Here is a 21,424-nt window from a genome sequence, read left to right on the forward strand (position 1 = left end):
TCTCTCTCTCTCTCTCTCTCTCTCTCTCTCCCCAAAAGTACGCGAGGAAGTCTTCAAAAGCATATAACACATCTTAAGTCATTATACGTAACTCCACGTCAGTCTCCAGAATGTCACCTATAGGTTATATTTTATAAACTTGTGGTCAATTTAACATGGAAGGTTTTAAAAGGTTGATTTTTCTCCAGCTGTAAGATAGAGTAAACAGATAAGTCCCCACACTTTATAATAAGGAAGGAAAATAAACACAGCCATTATATAGAATTTTATATGGCTTGTGACTGTTACTGGTTGTAAGTCTGTTAACCCGCTGACCCACCCTGGGCACTGTGAGCCACTGAGACCAGGCCACCGGGCGTGGTGGCACACACTTATAGTACCAGCACTGGGGAGGCTGAAAACAGGAGGATCACCATGAGTCTGAACTGTGTTATAAGACCCTGTACCAAAAACATAAAAAAAAAAAGTCCATTAACCAAAAGAGATACTCAGAATAGTTTAAAATATTGAAGAAAATACTGTGACGCTACATTTTAAAGAAGTACTAATTAATAACCCCTAGGGAATTTTTTTTTTTTTTTTTTTTTTTTGTAGAACTGGGGATTGAACTCAGTCTTTGTGCTCGCCAGGCAAGTGCTTATTCTACTGAGCTATCTCCCCAGCCTCCCAGGGAAAGTTCTGACTAGTCTATTTAGAATTATGAATCATACAATTGTAACAAGATTATTTTAATTCAACATAGTGCATCAAAGAGTACAGTGATTATTTATTTATTTATGTATTTATTTTATTTTTGGCAGAACCGGGGATGGAACTCAGGCCCTTGCGCTTGCCAGGGAAGCACTTATTCCACTGAGCCATCTCCTGGGCCCCAAGGAGTGCAGTGATTAAACACAATTGTTTTATGTGTTCTCTTGTCTGTTCAGCTGCCTGTCAATCTGTTCTAATAATTGGTTAAAGTACCTGCCGATAATTCATTGAAGCTTTTTTGAGCTCATCTCAATTCTATTTTTCCTTTTTTATTTGTTCTCTTTGAAAATTCTGACCCTCAAAAAGCTCTGTTAGGGCTGGCCAGATAGCTTAGCAGACTAAAGCGCCTGCTTAGGCAGAGCGCAGCAGCCAGGGTTCAATTCCCGATGTGAGGTACCACTCCCCCTCCCTGGGGGTGGGCTCCTGTGCTGAGACATAATTGAGACTGGGCATATGGCGCATGCCTGTAACCTCAGCCTTTGGGAGGCTGAGAACAGGGAGATCACTAGAAGTCTGATCTGTGTAGTGAAGCCCTATAAGCTCTGTAAATAACAAATACATTATTTTTTAAAAAATAAGCCCCAGGAGCCCAGGATATAGCTCAGTGGAATAAGAACACGCTTGGCAAGTGCAAGGTCTTAAATGCAATCCCTGGTACAACAATAAATAAATAAATAAATAAATAGGGGCTGGTGAGATGGCTCTGGTCTAAAGCACCTACTCAGAACAAGCTTAGCAAAGCACAGGGACCGCGGTTCAATCCCCCAGCACCACATGCCAGCCAGCCCTGCCCCCTGGTGGCCTGAGCTGGCCACACACAAATAAATAAATAAATAAATAAATAACATTTTATTAAATAAATAAATGCTCCAAATACCAGTCTCTGCAGACAGTCTCCAGCGATGCCTATAACTTATAGCCATAAACATTTCTGATTACCAGCCTCACTAGCTATGTCAAAAATAGTCTTGCAGCCTCTCTTTGTATCCTCCCCTTACATTATTTGAGTATATTCAAGCATCTCTCTCAGGTAAAATTTATCTTTTTGTATATCATAGGTATGCCTGTAAAATAAAAATGGCAATATAAATACTATAGCTGCTGATATTACTTGTATGCTATTCATTTTCTTTTATCTTCTTTATATATCTAGAGCCAGTCATTAAGAAAGGCTTCCAGGTCTCCAAAAGATATAGAACCTCAGAGTAAAATTTTTAATGGTCCAGTGGTCAAAAATATATACCATAGACCTCTTCATTCACTATTGTTATACTTTTTTAAAAACCCTTAGGTTTCTTATAAACAAAACGAAGAGGAGTCTGTGTGGATCCTAAAACCTCTACCTAATAATCCCTTCCCATGCCTCTTACAGACACGCCCTGAATTTTCCCCCCCCCCACAATGTGCATCAGTAAACCTGCAAATCTGTTCTACAAAAGAACCAGTCAAGCAGGCCAGGTATATAGTTCAGCGGCATAAGCACCTGTCTGGCACGTACAGGTCTTGAGTTTGATCCCTGCACACACAAAAAAAGAACCAGTTAGGCTCCTTTATCCAGCTATGGGGACCTCTCAGACACAGCCCAGTGACACTGTGAGACCTTAAGCACAGGGCCCAGCTCAGCTGGATTCAGATTCCTGATGTACAGAAACTATGAGATAATAGATGTGATTTGTTTGGTCCCTAAGATTGTGGCAATTTCTACATAGCACCAGAAAAATACTAAAGCTCTTTAACAGTGAGGCTGACAAAAACAATCTCATATTTGGTTAATAAGATATTAATGGGTGCAAAATGTGGAAGCCCTGTGGCAAGATGTGTGGGGCTTTCTGGTGACACATTTCTATGGTTACATCCATTCTGACTGTTGACTTAGCAACTCCAACTAGGAATTTACTCTGAGGATACAGCCCCATAAATTCAAAGTGTTGTCTTCAGGGCTGTTCACTACAACATTATATATATATATATATATATATTAAGAATAATGTCTCCATTACTCTTTTCTCATTGCTGGGACAAAATACCCAACACTCAAAATGAAGAAAGAAAAGGTTTATTTAGCTCACAGTTACTGAAGGTTTTAGTCTATACTCAGCTGGCTCCAAGGCAGAGCGGCAGATGGCAGAGAGTGACCTTTCATGGAAGTGGCAAAGAGCAGAGAGCTAATGGGAGGAGCAGCACCATCAATAGCAACAGAAAGTGGGCCTGGGAGATGGCTCAGTAGAAATAAGCACTTGCCTGGCAAACACGAGGGCCTGAATTCAATCCCTGGTTCTACCAAAAAAACAAACAAACACACACACAAATAGCAACAGAGAAGTCTGTCTCTCTGTCTTATGTTACATTCAGGCTGAGTGTAACACTCACACCCATAATCTAGAAGTCCGCCCTATAACTGTATGAGGCTTTGGGGGGGACAACTGACACAAACCATAACAATTAGTGTATAAATATTGAAAACAACCTAGTAACACAGGGTAAGGGTGGTGGGTTGAATACACTGGTCATCTCCCCAATGGAAAATTATAGAATCATGGAAAAAGAATTAGGATTTCTGGAATGAAGAAATTTCTAGGATGCATGCCTAAGTAAGAAGTGGAGCAAGACAGTATACACAATCTTCTCCCTCTTGTACAAGAAAGAAAGAAAAATGCATATTTGGGACAGGGGAATGTACTCATGGTAAAGCAGCTGCTTAGCACGAGACCCTGAATTTGATCCCTAACAACAATAAAAAATAGTCAAGAAAATGTGCATGTATTTGTTTACTTTAAAAAAAAGAAATACTAAAAGCTAAATCAGAAACTCATGAAAATAGAAAATGATTCCTGAGAAGAGTCAGGAACAGGATAAGAGGTAGTGAGATTTGGAGCACTTTTTTTTTTTTTTTTTTTTTAACCTTTGGACTAGTAAATGCTTTATAGAGCAAGAGTGTTATGATTTGTGTCTAGTTGTCCCCCCCAAAGCCTCATGTAGTCATGGGTCAGACTTTTAGAGTTTGGGATTAACTCAAGATGCACTGGGATTATGGGTGTGAGCACTACACCCAGCCTGGGGTGTGAAGCCTGAATGCAACTTAAGGGAGACAGATTTGCTCTCCTCTGCCATTGTTGCTGCTACTTCTCCATTTTGCTCTCGCTCTTTGCCACAGCCATGAAAGGCTGCCTTCTGCCTTGTGCTGCTCTGCCTTGGAGCCAGCTGAATATGGATTAAAACCTCCAGCAAGTAACTGTGAGCTAAATAAACCTTTCCTTCCCTAATTTTGAGTATTGGATATTTGTCCCAGAAGAGAAGAGTAACTGAGAAAAAGGGTAAGTAAAAAGATTTATTATTTGAACTGAGCATGGTTGTACACATCTAAAATCGCAGTGTTTAGGAGGCTGAGGCAGGAGAATTGCCCAGGCCAGCTTGGGCTACAGTGAGTTCATGGCCAGCCTGGACTACATAGCAAGTACTTTTTCTCAAAAAACAAAAATTACTCATACAGATGTTGAAGTATTTAGGGGAAAATATAGACAATATCTTTAATTATGAAATGTGTAGAGAAAAAGATGGCTTTGTTGCAGGCAGCCCAGTTAGATAGAAATATTATAGGCAGTCAGACAGGGCCAGGCCCTCAAAGGAGATACCACAGAAGACAAGATATCTTGCAACTCTGGGAGGGATGGATGCTCCCGCCATGGGCCAGACCTAAAGACCAGAGATCAAACAAATGCCAACCTCCCTAAAGATTGGCATCCAAGATTGATCATCACCCTGAGGGAGCCAAAAGAATCGTTAATCCGACTGCTACTGGATGACTACCTGATAAAGTCTTGTTCTACATTCACGCCCGCTTGCTACGTGACTTGATTCCCCATTAGGACCTGGACTGAATCGATTTTACCTGAGCAATGGTGCTTGTAATCCCACTGGGTGGCCATAGTTTTGTCCCACCCCACATCCACCTAAGTGAGCTCCCATGTTCTCCACACTTTAGACCTGCCTCACCACATGGTTTTCCTTTATAAAAGTCCCTGGAAGAGACAACTTCCCTGGGACTACCTGCTCAGGCCCCCCTCCTGTCTCTCTCTCAGACAGTAGCTTTCTTTCCCCCAATAAATATATTCTGCTCATAACTTCAGTTTGTTCCTAAAATTCATTGTTCAGTTTTAGAGAACACAAACTCGTCCAAGTCAGGTTGGGAGATCATTTTTCTCTATGTCATTTGGAGGTTCCTTATATCATTTGGAGTTCACCCACTCACGATCAGTTTTTCTCCCTGTATCAGCTTGATGGAAAATATTGTACGTAGCTGAATTAGAAAGGTTTTTTGTTTGGTTGTTTTTGGGTTTTTTTGTTTGTTTGTTTGTTTGTTTGGCTATTTCAGGCTGCCTTAAAGGCAGATCTGGTACAGCTTCTAGAGCTGGGAGTCGAACTGCGGTCCTATGCACCTCTCTGCATTTACCCAAGCAGTGCTTTAAATAACTGAGCTATCCAGCAAAACCCCCAAAAAGTTGAGGATTTTTTTTTGGCTGGCTCAGGCTGCTTTAGGGGTGGGTCTGGGGATCGAACCACGGTATGCTGCACCTGACTGCTTTTGCATAAGTAGGCACTTAAACAACTGAGCTAATTGGCAGGCCCCTAAATTAGATAGAAATATTATAAGTAGTCAGACAGGACCAGGCCCTCAAGAAGACAAGATGGAAGACAAAGTGACTTTTCAACTTGGAAGAGACAGACACTCCCATATGGGCCAGACCTTAAGACCAAGACAAAAAGAGGAAACACAGCTACATACTTCCCTAGGGATGGGCATCAGGGATTGATATTCTAAATAGGTATCAATCACCTTGAAAGAGCCCAAATGAGTCACCAGCCCAACCCTCAACGGGAAGAGACCCTGTCCTGTATTCATCCCCACTTTGCTACGTGACTCGCTTCCCCATTTGGTACTGGATTTAACCAATTTTACCTGAGCAATGGTGCTTGTAATCTCACTGGTTGACCATACCTTTGTCCAGTTAAAGTTCAGCCTTCCTCTTCTGGTCTCTATCCGTCCCTGCCACCCCTGGTTCTACCAGAATCTCAAACTGACTTAATTCATTTCAATCTAGAGACACCTCCTCCCCAATACGTGCCCACCTCGCCTCTTCCTCCTGCCACTTCCCCTCCACCTACCTCTCCAGAGTCCTGTTCTTCGTCAGATGACGACCATAGGCCGGCACAAGGGACTCGAGCCCGAAACAAACGAGCAAAGAGCCCACAGGATGTGGCCAAAACTCTTCCGCTCCGGCCGTATGGGCCAATGATTGACAACGGCCACGGAGGAGAAATGCCAACACTCCAGTATTGACCATTCTCTACTTCAGATTTGTATAACTGGAAAAATAATAATCCCCCTTTTTCCGAGGACCCTTCTAGGTTAACGGCGCTGTTAGAGTCACTTATGTACTCTCATCAGCCCACTTGGGATGATTGCCATCAATTGTTGGGTACTCTATTTACCCAAGAAGAGAGAGAAAGGATCCTCACAGAAGCCAGGAAATTGGTTCCTGGACCGGGTGGTGTTCCTACTCAGATGCCAAACCTCATTGATGACGCCTTTCCCCTGCGCCACCCAGACTGGGACCCAAATACTCCTGAAGGTAGGGAGCATCTGTCCATCTATCGCCAGACTCTTATGGCGGGTCCCAAGGCGGCCGCGCGCTGACCAACCAATTTGGCTAAGGTAAGAGAGATTAATCAAGGGCCTGATGAATCACCCTCAGCATTCCTAGAGAGGATAATGGAGGCTTATCGCAGGTACACTCCCTTTGACCCCCAGGATGAGGGGCTGCGAGGGTCAGTTGCTATGACTTTTATAACCCAATCAGCTCTAGATATTAGAAAAAAGTTCCAACGTTTAGACAGGTTACAGAATTCTACTTTAAGGGATTTGGTGAGGGAAGCTGACAAAGTGTTTTATAAGAGAGAAACAGAAGAGGAAAAAGAAGCGCGAAAGGCGAGGGAAAGAGAAGAGAGAGAAGAAGAAAGAGACAAAAGAACACTAGAGAGGGAAAGGGAAAGGGACCGGAGATGAAGTAAAGAATTAACTAAAATCTTGGCTACAGTAGTACAGGGAAATACAGATGAGAAAAAGCCACGCAGCCCTTTGTTAAAGCCCAACCAACGTGCCTATTGTAAAGAGATTGGGCATTTCATCAAGGAATGCCCAAAAAGGCCAAACAGACAACCCCAAAAGCGCCAACCGACAATGTTGGCCCTGGAAGAAATGATTAGGGGGGACGGGCTCGGTTCCCCTCCCCGAGCTCAGGGTAACCTTTGATGTGGAGGGGACTCCAATTGATTTCGAAGTGGACACGGGCGTGGTGTTCTCTGCCCTTCAAAAACCTCTTGGACCCCTGTCCAGTTGAAGGACCTTAGTCCAGGGGGCAAACGGCAGTAGATACCGGATATGGACTACAAAGAGAACTCTGATAAAGCTGCTAGACAAGCAGCCCTAGACACTCCTACTGTCCTAACCCTGGAGACAGCCGAGCCACCCGAACTGCCAACACCGCCCCACCTAACGGAGGAACCAGAGCTCCAAACTTACTTCCAACAGGTTCATAAGTTAACTCATTTGGGCATTAAAAAGCTTTGCCTCCTGGCCCAACATAAAAACACCAGCGAGCTCCCGCTATCCAAAATCTATAAACTGGCCAAACAAATTGTTGAAAACTGTAAAACTTGTCAGCTCGTTAATTCACATCCCTCTATATCTGTAAGAGGAACGAGACTACAGGGAGAACGGCCCAGACAACATTGGGAAATAGATTTCACTGAAATAAAACCCACTAAGTATGGACTCAAATATTTACTAGTTTTTGTAGACACTTTTTCAGGATGGACTGAAGCCTTTCCCACCAAGCGGGAAACGGCACAAATAGTGGTCAAAAAATTGGTGGAAGAGATTTTTCCTCGGTTTGGCATGCCAAAGGTAATTGGGTCAGACAATGGGCCAGCGTTCGTGGCATAGGTAAGTCAGGGAGTAACCAAGGTAATGGGGATTAATTGGAAATTTCATTGTGCCTATAGACCCCAAAGTTCAGGACAGGTAGAAAGGATGAATAGAACAATAAAAGAGACCTTAACCAAATTAGTCCAAGAGACTGGCTTTAAGGATTGGACCATGCTCCTGCCTTACGCCCTATTCCGGGCTAGAAACACTCCAATGACTAAGCCTCCTAACCTAACTCCATTCAAGATCCTATATGGTACCCCACCCCCAATTCGAGATCTCAGCCCTTGGCCTAAAGACTTAAAAATGCCTCAGATCCCTCTAGCTGATAGACTCTTATTGCTTGATCAGATCCAGCGTGTCTTATGGAGTCAATTGTCTGCTGCCTATAAGCCCAGTGACAGACCAACACCTCATAACTTCCATATAGGGGACTACGTGTTCGTCTGCCGACACCAGATCAAGACCCTACAACCCCGCTGGAAGGGACCTTATCAGGTACTGTTAACTACCCCCACTGCAGTCAAAGTTGACGGCATCGCTTCCTGGATCCACGTGTCTCATCTCAAGCCTGCTCCTCTGCCGTCCGACCATGAATGGACTGTGGAAAAGACTGATAATCCTCTTAAGGTTCGGGTTCATAGGACTACTTGCCCAAGACCCAATTATAGAAAATAACCCCAATCCCCACCAATCGTGGAAATGGAGCCTTACAAGATGGGAAGACACCACTCTGATAAAAACGTGGACCGGACCTGGTTCTCCCCAGTTCCGGGTGCCCATCTGCCAGTTAACTGTTATAACTCCTTGTACACGTACAGATTCCATTTATATGTGCCCTGCCTCTAACCCAAGAAAAGGATATTGTAACAGCCCGGGACATTATTACTGTGCTTATTGGGGTTGTGAGACACTGGCTACCGCCTGGAGTGCCTCAGGAGACCAATTGCTTAAATTAGGAAGGCCTTACGGGTGCACCCCTAATGCGGCAGAGCGATCTACCAGACATATCACCCGTGGCTCCCCACCTTGTTTTGAAGTCTGGATCAATATTTCCCAACCTAACGATCCGGGTTGGATGACCGGACGCACCTGGGGTGTCCGATATTGGGAGGACAAAACAGATCGAGGAGGCTTAATTTTTATAAAAAAGGAACTGGTTCTCAAGGAACCCCTTGGGATAGGACCCAATCCTGTTCTGGTTGAAAATCCCCCAAACTTACCAGTCACCTCAAAGCCTAAAACTACCTCCGCCACGTCACACCTCATGACCCCCAAACTTGTGCCCACTATACAATCTTATATTGGGGGCATATTCAGCCATCAACCATACTCAGGCCAACCTTACTCAATCTTGTTAGTTATGTCTGTCAGCTTCACCGTCCTATTATGAGGGAACTGCTCTCCATAGAAACTATACCAACAGTATCTCTGGCTCTGGCTATGACTGGGATCAAAGCCATAAACTTACTCGCTCAGAAGTAACAGGACGTGGGACTTGTATAGGAAACCCCCCTACTCATATAAAGCCCCTATGCGCGGCCATTTACCAAATCAGAAATACAAATATATTTCTTCACCCCCCCCCCACAGGCCTGAAATGGGCATGTGACACTGGAATAACTCCCTGTGTGTCTACTAGGGTTTTTAATACTTCTGTAAACTACTGTGTAATGGTATCTATATTCCCCCGAGTTTTCTATCATTCGGGGACAGAATTTGAAAACAGGATAATGGGCCAAACCAGACCCATAAGGGAACCAGTTTCTATCACCTTGGCTGTAATTATGGGAATAACTGCCGCTACTGGCACAGGCACTGGGACTGCAGCCATTATACGCACTAACCAACAGGCCAGCTACAAGCTGCAGTTGATGAGGATTTAAAAACTATTGAGACATCTGTCATGGCCCTTCAAAATTCTTTAACCTCCCTTTCTGAAGTGGTCCTCCAAAATAGACGCGGGCTTGATTTACTTTTTCTCAAAGAAGGAAAGACTTAAAGACTATGCGCAGCCTTAAAAGAACAATGTTGCTTTTACGCAGACCATTCAGGTGTTGTCAAAGAGTCTATGGCAAAACTAAGAGAGAGATTAGAACAAAGACATAGAGAACGCCAGGCCCAACAAAATATTTTTGAATCTTGGTTTAATCATTCACCTTGGCTGACTACCTTACTCACGGCCCTGGCGGGACCACTAATACTTCTGCTCCTCGCAGTGACTATTGGGCCCTGTATAATTAATAGAGTCATAGATATCGTCCGCAATCAAATAGGTAATGTCAAACTGATGATTATTCGACAACAATATGAAGCCCTAACCACCAACGACTCAGATCTCTAAGATTAGAGATTTCCAACACAAAAAGGGGGGAATGTAAGGCCCAGATGATTTTTAAGTTCAAACTCCGGCTAGAAGAAGACCACCCACTGGTTTATGGCCGGTAGGACCTAAGTAACCCATGCTCCAGAAACCCCAGATGGAGTCATAAAACCTCAGGCCAAACTTAAAAGAACATTGCCTCCAGGCTTAGGACATTCTTATGAAATAGGTTACAATGTTCAGTTAAACCCACCCGTTCTCGAAATACCACCGGAACCACAGAATTAGCTCATAGTTACCCTTTACCTACCCCTTCTTAGTTTCCTTAAAAAGTCATACTCTCAAACCCACCAATTATTTTAAAGGTCATCCTAAAAGTAACCAATGCAATCTGCTTCTGTACACCACTTGCTCCCTCCCCCTTTTGTGGTTTTTGCCTTTAAAAACTATACCCACCACACTTAAGGCGCGCTCTGTTCCTGCGTGTTCAGACTGCCCTGCGTGCACATAGATAATAAAGCTTGCCCTTTGTGACTTACATGAGAGACCGACTCTTGGGGTCTTCCTTCGCGGCGACTCGACCCTTACACTCATAACCTCCGTTTGTTCCTAAAATTCATTCTTTGGTTTTAGAGAACACGAATTCATTCCAGGTACCTTTTAGATTGGGAGATAGGTTTTTTCCCTGTGTCATTTTGAGGTTTCCTGTATCAGAAACAGGAATTTTCAAAGAGAAGAGATAAATAATAGGAAAATGTAAAATATGAATGACAGAGCCTAGGGAGAGAGCATACAACCTAGGTGTCCTCTGTAGCTTTTTCATCTTTATTGTGTATCTAAACACTTTATATAGGTGTAGTTTGTTTTTAAACATTTTTTAATTTTTTTTATGTATTTCATACAGCATCTACGGGTCTCACTACACAGCTCAGACTTGTAATGATCCTCTTGTTTTCAGCCTCCCAAGTACTGGGATTACAGGCATGTGCCACCACACCCAGTCTCAGTCTCTGTCTCAGCATGCCCTGGGGGAAGGGCCGGCACAGCATGCCAGGAATCAAACCCTGCTTCCTGCATCTGCCTAAGCAGGCACTTTAATCTGCTAAAGTATCTGGCCGGCCCTTTTTTAAAACATTTTTTTAAATGCATTTAGGTGTAGTTAGAGTTCTGGAGATCAAAGTCAAGGACTCACACATAACTATAAAATATTTTTTACAAAATAAAAAATTGAATTGAAATGGATGAAAAAAACCAAACCCTAAAACAATCCTGTGTGCCAGATGTTAGGTAAGCAGTGATGACTCGATAAAGAACATAGCCAACCTGAATTCAGGGTTCCAGAAAGGACCTCCTGGAGTAAGAGGAGAGTGGAGTCCAGTTTCTTAAGCTGGCCCTTTTATTGCTTGGGTAAGAGGATTAGTGGGACAGTGTTAGGCAGGGTGAGGCAAAGCAGGACCTGAGATGGCGACAGGGAGAATGGCTGGGCATGTGCCGTTAGCAAAGACTAACATTCCGCTGGGGGGTTCTGTGACCTAGCTGGGGTGCAGGCTGTCATATGCCAGCAGAATAGGCGTTGCTCCCCAGCACAGCCATTCCGGAAACTGGGGATGGGGGTGGGGGATGATAGGTTTTAACAATGTCGCAGCAGAGACACACACAGAAGGAAAAGGGACTTCATTATCTTGGAGGACTCAGAGAATTTGGGAAGATAAGGAATTCTCTGGATTGCAACAAAAGGAGGCTGAGGCTTTTATGGCCTTTGCCAGGGGTGGGGCTTGAGGGAAAAGTTTAGATAGACCTGAGGAGCCAGGAAAAGTGAAAGGAAACTGCATCCTGGGTTGAGTTGGAGAAGAAGAGGGGAGGTGGTCTCTGGCAAGATGAGCTGTTGTTTTAAGGGCTTCAGCCATATTAGATGGCCACCATAATAATTCAGCAATTCTTACTAGGGCCATAACCTATCAGGGTACACGAGGGCAGCCCTACTGGAGCATATGAGAGAAAGGAATTTACTCAAATACATTTTTAACACAGTACTTTGTTTGTACATGGTTAGTGGGATGTACTGTGAGGACAACAAATAAATTCAAAGGAATCTTGAACTTTTCTTACTAGAAATCTCAGCCAGAACCCCTGGGTTACAATAAATGCTACACCAACAAACATCTTCCTGAAATAGGCTGCTTAGTTTCAGTTTTAGAAAGTTAAATGACCTTATTGATAATATTTTTTTTTTTGCTCCGAATGCCTTCAGGGCAGGTTTGGCTGGCTTGAGTTGTGGGGATTGAACCACAGCAACCTGAGCCTGACTGCTTTGTTGAAGCAGCCACTTAGAGAGCTGAGCTAAGGGGCAGGCCCCCTATCGATAATAATTTACCAAGATACACCTGTGGGGTGCAACTCCATGAAAAATGTTTCACTACCCACTAGGTGGCAATGCCATTTAGTGTGATCAAAAGCAGAACTTGAAGAGCCTATCCATCTAATTAATGTTCTATATTGACTCTTCTCTCTTGTGGACTAAATTAAACTTTTACTATTGTCTACACAATTTCAGTGACAAAGAGGGGTGTGCCGGTTAGCTCAGTTGTTTAAGCGCCTGCTCATGCAAATGCTGTCAGGCACATGATACCTGGGTTAGATCACACCTCACCAGACCGGCCCTTAAGGCAGACTGAGCTAGAAAAAAAAAAAAAAAAATCTTAAGGACAAAGACAAATAGATGCTCTTTCCCCACAGAAGGGCTATGTTAATTCAGAGTCTCTGGCTTGGCAGAGATACCCAGAGTTCAGCTGGCCCCCTGGTCAGCCTCCAAACAGCATAGCCCTTCTCTCAACTGGATCCCAGAACTTAGCCCAAAGGGAAGGAGTCTGCCCATTCCCCGAGGCCGCGTAATGCACACTGTAGGTGTTAGTGCCTCCATCCTGCAGTCCTTGTCAGCCTACGTGCCCCTGGCCTTCCTGTGCGGTAGAAGAGCTGGGGAGGGTCCCAGTAAAGTGGTTTTCTGTTCTCGGTGCAGTTATAGGGAAAATCCCATGACGGTAAGAAAGGGAACCCCAATGGGGAAGCAGAAAGGGGAAGAACAAGCACAGGGTGATGTGAGGAGCTCCAGATAACAGGTGGGGTGCAGCTCAGACACAGTGATGCCTGCATCATTTGATGGACACGTGGAAGCTGGATGGGTGGGGCCCCATGCACAGGTGGGAGAGGGCGGGGCCATGCAGGTTGTACAGGTTAGGGGACATCTATGCACATGCAGTGCCCAGCAGAAAATCTAATACATGACTGATGATTGATATGAAATTAATTTGCATATTTTATTTAACCAATTATATTCAAAATAGTGCAAACATGTGATCAATATAAAAACTATTGAGTTTGTTTGATTTTTTCTTACTAACAAAAGTCTTAATTACATTAAACAGAATGAACTAATTCTGACTCTCACTCTGATACCATCACACAGCATGACCTTAGATAAATCTCTCCACTTCCCTGGGCCTGAAGTGAGTGAAATCCTCAGGGAAATCAGGCACCCGTGATGTGCACATCTGTGGTTCCAGCATTTGGGAGGCTGAGGCAGGAGGATCACCACAAGCTCAAGCCCCGCCTAAACTACTTAATGAGAGCCTGCTCAAAAAGCAAAATTTAAAAAGTAGTGTAATCTGAAAAATGTAAAATACTTTGCCAATAAATTGTTGGACTTGGTGAGAGAGAACTGGACAATACAGTCGTTGCAAGTTTGCACTGCAGCAGGTCAAGCACAGAGTAGCACACAAGCCTATGGCGTCAACAGGGCAGCAAACTTTACAAAGGCCTGGGTGGTCTCCAGGCTTGGTGCTACACGCCCGTACTCCAAGCTACTCAGTAGGCAGAGCAGTTTGAGGCCAGCCTGGCCAAATTAGGGAGGCCCTGTCTCAAGAGGGGCTTGTGGTGTAGCTCAGTGACAGAGGACTTGCTTAGCTGTGAGCCCATGGGTTGCATATCTATCCCTGAAGGAAGCAAAAGGAAGGGAGGGAGGGAAAGAAGGGAGAAGGGAAGAAAAGAAGTCAGGCAGTGAAGGGAGGCTAAGACAGGAAACCCCTTGAGCATGTGTCTTTCAAGCTGGAAAGAAGCCAGTAGACAGGAAAATGGTGCAGGAGGTGAGGAAGAGGCAGATAACCTATCAGGCAAGGGCAGGCAGGTAGGGGAACCAGGTGGGCTCAAAGAGAATAGTGAGTTTATTGAACACCTGTTGTGGGCACACACGCTCCTGCTATACAACAAACTGATTTTCAGAAGTAATAATGAGATGAAGCAAATAAAAATCCAGAAAGTAACTAGGTGGAGTGGTGCATGCCTGTAATCCCAGCACAAGCGAGGCTGAGGCAGGAGGATCACTGTGAGTTTGAGGCCACCTTCAGCTACACAGTGAGTTCAATGCCAGTCTGAACTACATAGATAGATCCTGTCTTGAAAAAACCAAGATGGTTGTAAAGAAAGAAGGAAGGAAAGAATTGTGTCAAAGACAGAGGAGTCTTAGACTGCTTCCTGTTTAAATTTTAAACACGAAGGGGCAGGGGGATATAGCTCCATGGTGTAGCACATGAGAGGCCCTGGGGTTCCATCTCTAGCACCAAGAAAAGGTGGGATGGAAGGGGAAATGTGGTTGCAGAAAGAAAGAAAAAAAAGAATACAAATTCCAGTCAAATAAGCAGTGGTGAGATTGCAGAAATCTAAGTTCCTTTTTTTTTTTTTTTTTTTTTAATGTATTTACTACAGGGTCTACAGGGTCTTAATACACAGATCAGACTCCTATTGATCCTCAGGTTTTCAACCTCCCAAATGCTGGGATTACAGGCGTGTACCACCACGTCATTTTCCATCTCAGCGCACCCCTCTGGGGGTGAGGCCTGCACGGCAGGCCGGAGATCAAACCCCAGACCCCTTCTGCTGGGATTACAGGTCAGCACCACCACGCCCAGTCTCAATGGTAGGCATTGGGAGAGGGACCAGCTTGGCAGCTGCAGCTGCACAGGCGCCTGCCTAAGCAGGCTTTTGGTTGAGCTGAGCTATCTGGCCCACCCCAGTGATCCAAGTTCAAGTTCTACTTCCCTACTTTTACCTTTTTTTTTTTTTGTTGCGGAACCAGGGATTGAACTCAGGCCCTTGCACTTGCCAGGTAAGCGCTTATTCCACTGAGCCATATCCCCGGCCCTTCCCTACTTTTAAATCACTGTGCTTTCATTGTGTATTTCACACCTACTGTTTAAAAGCAGAGAAATAGTACCTAAGGGAGTAAGTTACAGTTACTCCACAGCCTTGGAGCAGGTGACCAACTATGTACCAGCTTTCTCCTAATCCCTCCCATGAGACTCCTGCAGGCCCTAAAGGGGGACATGGGAAGATATGCCAACACCCTGCTCCTGGTCATGGCACCCACGCTGCACAGTAGTGGCTGCCCTGGTGGTTTTGTGCTGAGAAATTGCATCTGTCCGCCCTCAACATTGCAACAGGTGGTTTTCACTGTGCTTTCGGGATGCTGCCCCGACTTGTTTGTAGATGTCTCCACCCAGCACAGCACTCAGGGTTGCCCCCAGGTCAGCTGCTCCTCTGAGTGGGCCACTGGCCCAGGCTTCCCTGGGGGGCCAAAGGTAAGGCCTAAAGATACTCAGCAAGGGCAGGACTGAGGCTGAGGCCAGTGACAGGAGCAAGGTCACCCTCCAGGAAGGAGGAGAAGCTTGCAGCATGGTCAGAGCCCCGCTGGGCAGGTTTATGAAAACTCCTGAAGGCTACGGAGACAATGTCCATGGGGTTGCATCTCTAGGCTGTGCAGGGTCCACAGCTGGCCTGGGAGACCCCTCTGCAGTGGACCAGTCTCTTCCTGTCGTGGGACTTCTAAAGTCCAGATTAATGCCCAGTCTCAGAAAACTGAGTGAAAACCTGAGTTTTAGCTTTCCTTTTCTGAGTTCACTGAAGCATTTAGACTGGGACGGGGTGGGGGATGAAGTTGGCCTCATTCCCTACGAGGTGCATCACCCTTAGGCACAGTTCCAGAGGGAAGCCTGGGGGATCCCCACACACTCCACCCCACCCCTGCTCAGGCTGGGCTGTCTTACCTCACAGGCAGTGGCTCTTGGTAAGCCTCACACACAGCTAGCGTTTCACCTGGAAAGGAGTAGCCGCCACAGAGAGGAAGCAAGTCCAGAAAGCACTCAGGATTAAGGCCGCGGTGGAACATGAAGGCCGTGACAACACAACTACTTCAGACAAAATCAAGTTAAGAGAATTGGGGCAAAGAACAGTTTGTGAATCTCGTGGCTTTCGGAACCAGAAATGGGACAGAGAACTCGTGCAGTGAACATCTGTAGACAACCTGCAAAAAAAGAGGAAGCACACTGGTCCTTTCGCTGTTACTTTCCTTAAAGAGTTTAAAGCAGAGGAAACTTCTTTTTATTTTATTTATTTATTGGGGTTTTTTTCTAATGATATGGTCTCAGTGTGTGGCCTGGGTTGTACCTCAACTCACAATCCTCCTGTCTCAGCCTCTTAAATGATGGAGTGCCAGGGTGGCAGGCTATGCCTCTATGCATGCTGGGTTTCTTGTTGTTTTATTATGCCAGCCAAAAAACAGCCAATTTGAGGACATGGCTTTGTTTCTTTCTCCTGATTTCTGGGAAGGCCAGATAACACAACTTAGCTCTGCTTTAGTGGTATGGATCTTTAGCATAAGTGATTTACCATTTTGGTTTGGTCTTTTGGGGTCTAAGGCAGGAAGTTAGTCCAAAGCAATGACCTTATGAAATAAAATTAATTTAACTACCACAGATTCCTTTTGCTAAAGCTCAGAGTAATTTTTTTTTTTTTTTCTGTTATGACTCGGGGAGTGGAACAAAGCACATGTAATTGAGAAAATTTGACATAAAAATTATTTGACTCTTTCCAGAAAGAAGTTTGCCAAATCCTAGTTCAGAAAATAATAAAAAAGCTACTAGTGGGTTGCAGAGATAGCTCGGTGGTCTAAGCGCCTGCCTGGCAAGCACTAGGACTCAGGTTCAATCCCCAGTACTGTATGCCATGCTGGCCACCAAACTAGGTGTGTTAGTTGATACATTGTGTCAACTTGGCTGAATCAGCTCAGGCAGTTCTCAGCATGGGGGCCTAGCCCTGCAGGTGGGCAGGCCCAGGAATAGAAAAAAGCAGGAAGCCGCCCTGCCTGGTTTCCTGCCCCACCGCCGGACTTCCAGGGAGAAGTCTTACACTTTGGAGGAGCTTGATCTCGGCAGCCGGGCCACTTCGGAGGAGCACTGATCTTCACTGTGGAGCGCTGGTCTTCGCAGTCAGCGCAGAAGGAAGAGAGAGGCTTGATGGACGCCGCAGCTGCTGCTCCTCCTCTGCTCTTCATTGTTTTCTGCTGTCATGAACTGCTGTCGTTTGCCTTGGAGCCAGCAGAATATGGACTGAATCCTCCAGTAACTGTGAGCTAAATAAACCTTTCCTTCCTTCATTTTGTGTGTCTGGTATTTTGTCCCAGCAATGAGTAAAAAGTAACTAAGACACCAAGCATGATGGCACGTGGCTGTAATAGTAACTACACTGAGGAGACTGAGACAGGAGGATCACTATGAGTCTGAGCTGTGTAGTGAGACTCTGTACCCAATAAAAAAATAAACAAATACTTTTTTTTTTTTTAAAGCAACCAGGGCAGGTACTCTCAGATGAAAAGAGAATCATGCGAAGTTGTATGATTTCTAACTTGTGTTATACATTTGCTCAAACCATGTTTTGCTTCGTGTTGCTTTTGAGATCTTCTGCGTTAGACATGAAGAGATTCTTTGGCAAAAAACCGAAAAACTCGGGAAAAGAAGCAAAATAGATCCTATGAGTTAAGCCTCCAAAGCACTTTAAAAAATTAGAAGCTGGAACATATACCTAATAATCCCAGTGAGATGGGAGGCTGAAGCAAGAGAACTGCAAACTCAGCCCCAGTCTGGGCAACTTTACTGACTTAGTGAGAGCTTGACTTGAGATAAAAAAGGGTTCATGATGTAATTCTGTGTAAAGGCCCTGGGTTCATGCCTCAGGATGAATGTATGAGTGAGTGAAAAATCAGAGCAATGAGCTGGGTGATGCACAACTGTAATCCCAGGCGCTCAGGGAGCGGAGGCAGGAGAATGGGAAATTTGAAGTCCACCTGGGCTAAACAGCAAGACTCTGTTCTAAAAACAAACAAAAAATTAGGAAAACAAACTCCTAAATTGTGAACAAGCTCAATGAAAATAAAAAGAGAGAAACAACTTTTAAAAATCCAGTATGGGATGCCAGAGAGATAGCTCAGTGGCATAAGTGCCTGCCTGGCAAGCACAGGGTCCTAAGTTCGATCCCTGATGGTGTTGGGGTGTGTGTGTGGTGGGGGGTAACAGTATGGGTACAGAGTTTTCTTCTGAGGACAGAGTATACTGAGTACAGACTTACAGAAGAAGATTGAGAGGAAGAGAAAGGCTATACACCTCTCCTTGGATACATAGAACACTAGCAAAAACCACAGGAACCATGTTCAAGAAGCTGAAACCAGGAAAAAAAAAAATGACAGTGAAATCCTCCCCATCTAAAAGCTGAAAATTTTTTAAAGTAACGGTGGGATGAGTGTGGAGGACCACCTGAGCAGCTCTCCATGAAAGAGTGATTGTCTCCATTTTGACTGAAACTGGCCCTATTTCCTTGTATTGATATGTACAGAGTTGGCTAGGACATCTCTTTATCTTTTCAATTGGCCTTAAGCAATGTTTACTGGTCTACCTGAGATGCTTGCGATAGTCTTTGAAGGTGGCGTGCATGTTTCCCTGGTAACCTACATCTGCTGCTACTTAATGTGAGCCAGGTCAAGACAGGAGGAAGAGCTAGTGCTCTGTGCTGCCACTTGGGATTGAGCCTAGAGATAGAGACTATGACTTCCTGGGGTTTGAAAGATTACACCAGAACTGAAGCACCAGACCCCCAAAACATTAGATACTATCTCAATAGCATAATGCAGATTACTTTCTCTGCATATAGCAGAGATAAATGTAGGCTACCTCCCCAGCCCAGCTCATAGTACTCACCTACTTCCCACAATTCTCAGTCATTCCTTCTCAAGCCACTCCTCCACTGAATAAAACTGGGTGCGGCCCTAGATCAGCCTCTTTGTTCCAGAAAGCCATCTTCATGGCTGGACAAGACACCTGGAATACCAATGGGTCCAGCTGGGGCACAGGCTCACCGTGGACCGCAGGCCTTGTCCAGCCCAGCACAGACAGGCTCTGGTTCAAAACTGCAATGGGCAGGCCGAGCCAATCGGCAGAATTGCAGTCAGTGTGGTTACTTCTGATGAAGAAGCCTCCCTCTCCCACCCCCCATATGATTGCATGGACATCTAGGCAAGTTTTTGTTTGTTTGTTTGTTTGCGGTACTGGGGATTGAACTCAGGATCTTGCGCTTGCCAGGCAAGTACTTATTCTATTGGGCTATCTTCCCGGCCCCAGCTAGGCAATATTTAGGGGACTGATGCATTGGTAAATAGCTTGGGTGGCCCAGGATTGGCAAATAGGGCCCTGATCCTTGTGGGAGACTGACCTATGGCAAAACTTATGGGAGCGTGGCCACAAAACTAGTCATGTAGCAAATCACACTGAGGAATAAGCCTCTCCTCTCACCAGGAAATGACTTAGCAGATGCCTTCATGAGAGCAGGTACTCTCTGTGAGCTCCTATCTGCAGTGACACTGTGGCTCCATAAGAAACCAGGACACGTAGGGCCTGTACCATGCAAGCCATAGCGCAGTGATGGCACCCAGCTGCACTCCCACTGAGCCAAAGGCTGCAGTAAAGGCGTGTCCACAGTGTACCCATTTGGCCCCCTGGAGAAGAAAGGTGCCCACACAGCTTGGCATGATACCATGCACATCCTACCCTCTGCAACAACAGTAGGTGGGTTACACTGGGCCCCTGGCTCGCTTGCAGGGAAACAGATATGCTCTGACTGCTGTGGATGCAGCCATGGGTGCCCCGTTCCCTCTGCTGACCAAGCCCACACCATTGAGGCACTACAATGCTGACTGCTGCATATGGGATGCTGCTAGGGATAGTGTCTGACCAGGGAACCCATTGCCCAGGTACAACAGTGGGCCAAAGACACTGATGTCACATGGCACTTCCATGTGCCCTACTGAATTCTGGCAGCTGATATGATTGAGAGGTACACTGGGCTCCTAAAAAAGCATTGGCCTTGATTCACTAACCACAGTGCAAGGAGGTATACCCTGTTGTGTGTAGAGTGTTGCATTTTTATCCCTGACCACCACTTCAGTGCTAGCAAGAAATGGGTGCTAGCACTTGCCTGGAAAGTGCCATGGCTTGAGTTCAATCCCCAGTTCTGAAAAAAAAAAAAGCAAGCAAGCAAGCAAGCAAGCAAGCAAGCAAGAAAGAAAGAAAGAAAGAGAAAAAGAAAAGAAAAGAGATGGGTGCTGAGATGTCTACCATCCAGGCTCTGCAGCAGGACCCACTCACCCCATGGCGGGAATCCTTGGGGATCCACCTGGCACTGGGTGGCCATAAGCTACCTTGTGGCAGCAGCGGGGCTATTGGTACCACACTGTTCCCTTTGTTGCTGTGGTCATCACGTGCTAGGATCTGCCTGATGGGCTGCTCACAAGAAGCGACATTCTTCCAACCTTTGATAGGCTGGAATGCGGGGAGCCACTTTGGATTGCTTCAAAGCCCAGGGCATCTGAGGACACATAAGGATGTGACCCTGCTGTCTAAAACAGAGTACACTCATATTAAGCATGATTTAACATAGATAACTGCACATGTGCTACATGGCTAAGACAGTGGCAGTATACAGGAATGTAAACCTTGATAATGGCCAATATGTACAGGCCAAACCATAAAGATGTTTGCTTACTGCTGTTGCTGATGTCAGTTCTGGGTGCTTTCTTTCCTCTAGGGACCTCACCCACAGAAATACTCCTTCAGTCCTCACCCCGCACCCCGCACCCCACACCCCATGCCCTGTGCCCCAAGTTCCCAAGCATCTTCTGTAAGAGGAAATAGCAACAAAGGTGAACAAAGGAAGTTGTTTTCCTGTACCCTTCCCCATTTGTCCAGGAAAGGGCTTTTAAAGCTACATTTGACTTGTGAAAGAAATAGAGTTCTGTTTTCCATTAGCAGAATTAGCAAAAATGCTAAGAGGTAATAATCAGCCAAGAAAATAGCCAATTATTTTTTATTATCCTCTTTATAGAGTAATGCTTAGCAATCTACAAAGTCTTAACACAGAAAAAAGTTGAAACCAAGTAAAAAAGCATATAATAAGCTGGGCACAGTGGTGCATCTCTGTAATACCAGCACTCT

General features: G+C 45.2%; 1 pseudogene; it reads left to right on the forward strand.

The window, feature by feature from the left end:
* The first annotated feature begins 8,437 nt into the window (after positions 1 to 8,437).
* LOC101577221 overlaps positions 8,438 to 21,424 on the forward strand; it is a 49,975-nt pseudogene continuing 36,988 nt past the window's right edge.

Source organism: Octodon degus, unplaced genomic scaffold, assembly GCF_000260255.1.
Source record: "Octodon degus isolate 3935 unplaced genomic scaffold, OctDeg1.0 scaffold00119, whole genome shotgun sequence".
NCBI lineage: Eukaryota > Metazoa > Chordata > Mammalia > Rodentia > Octodontidae > Octodon > Octodon degus.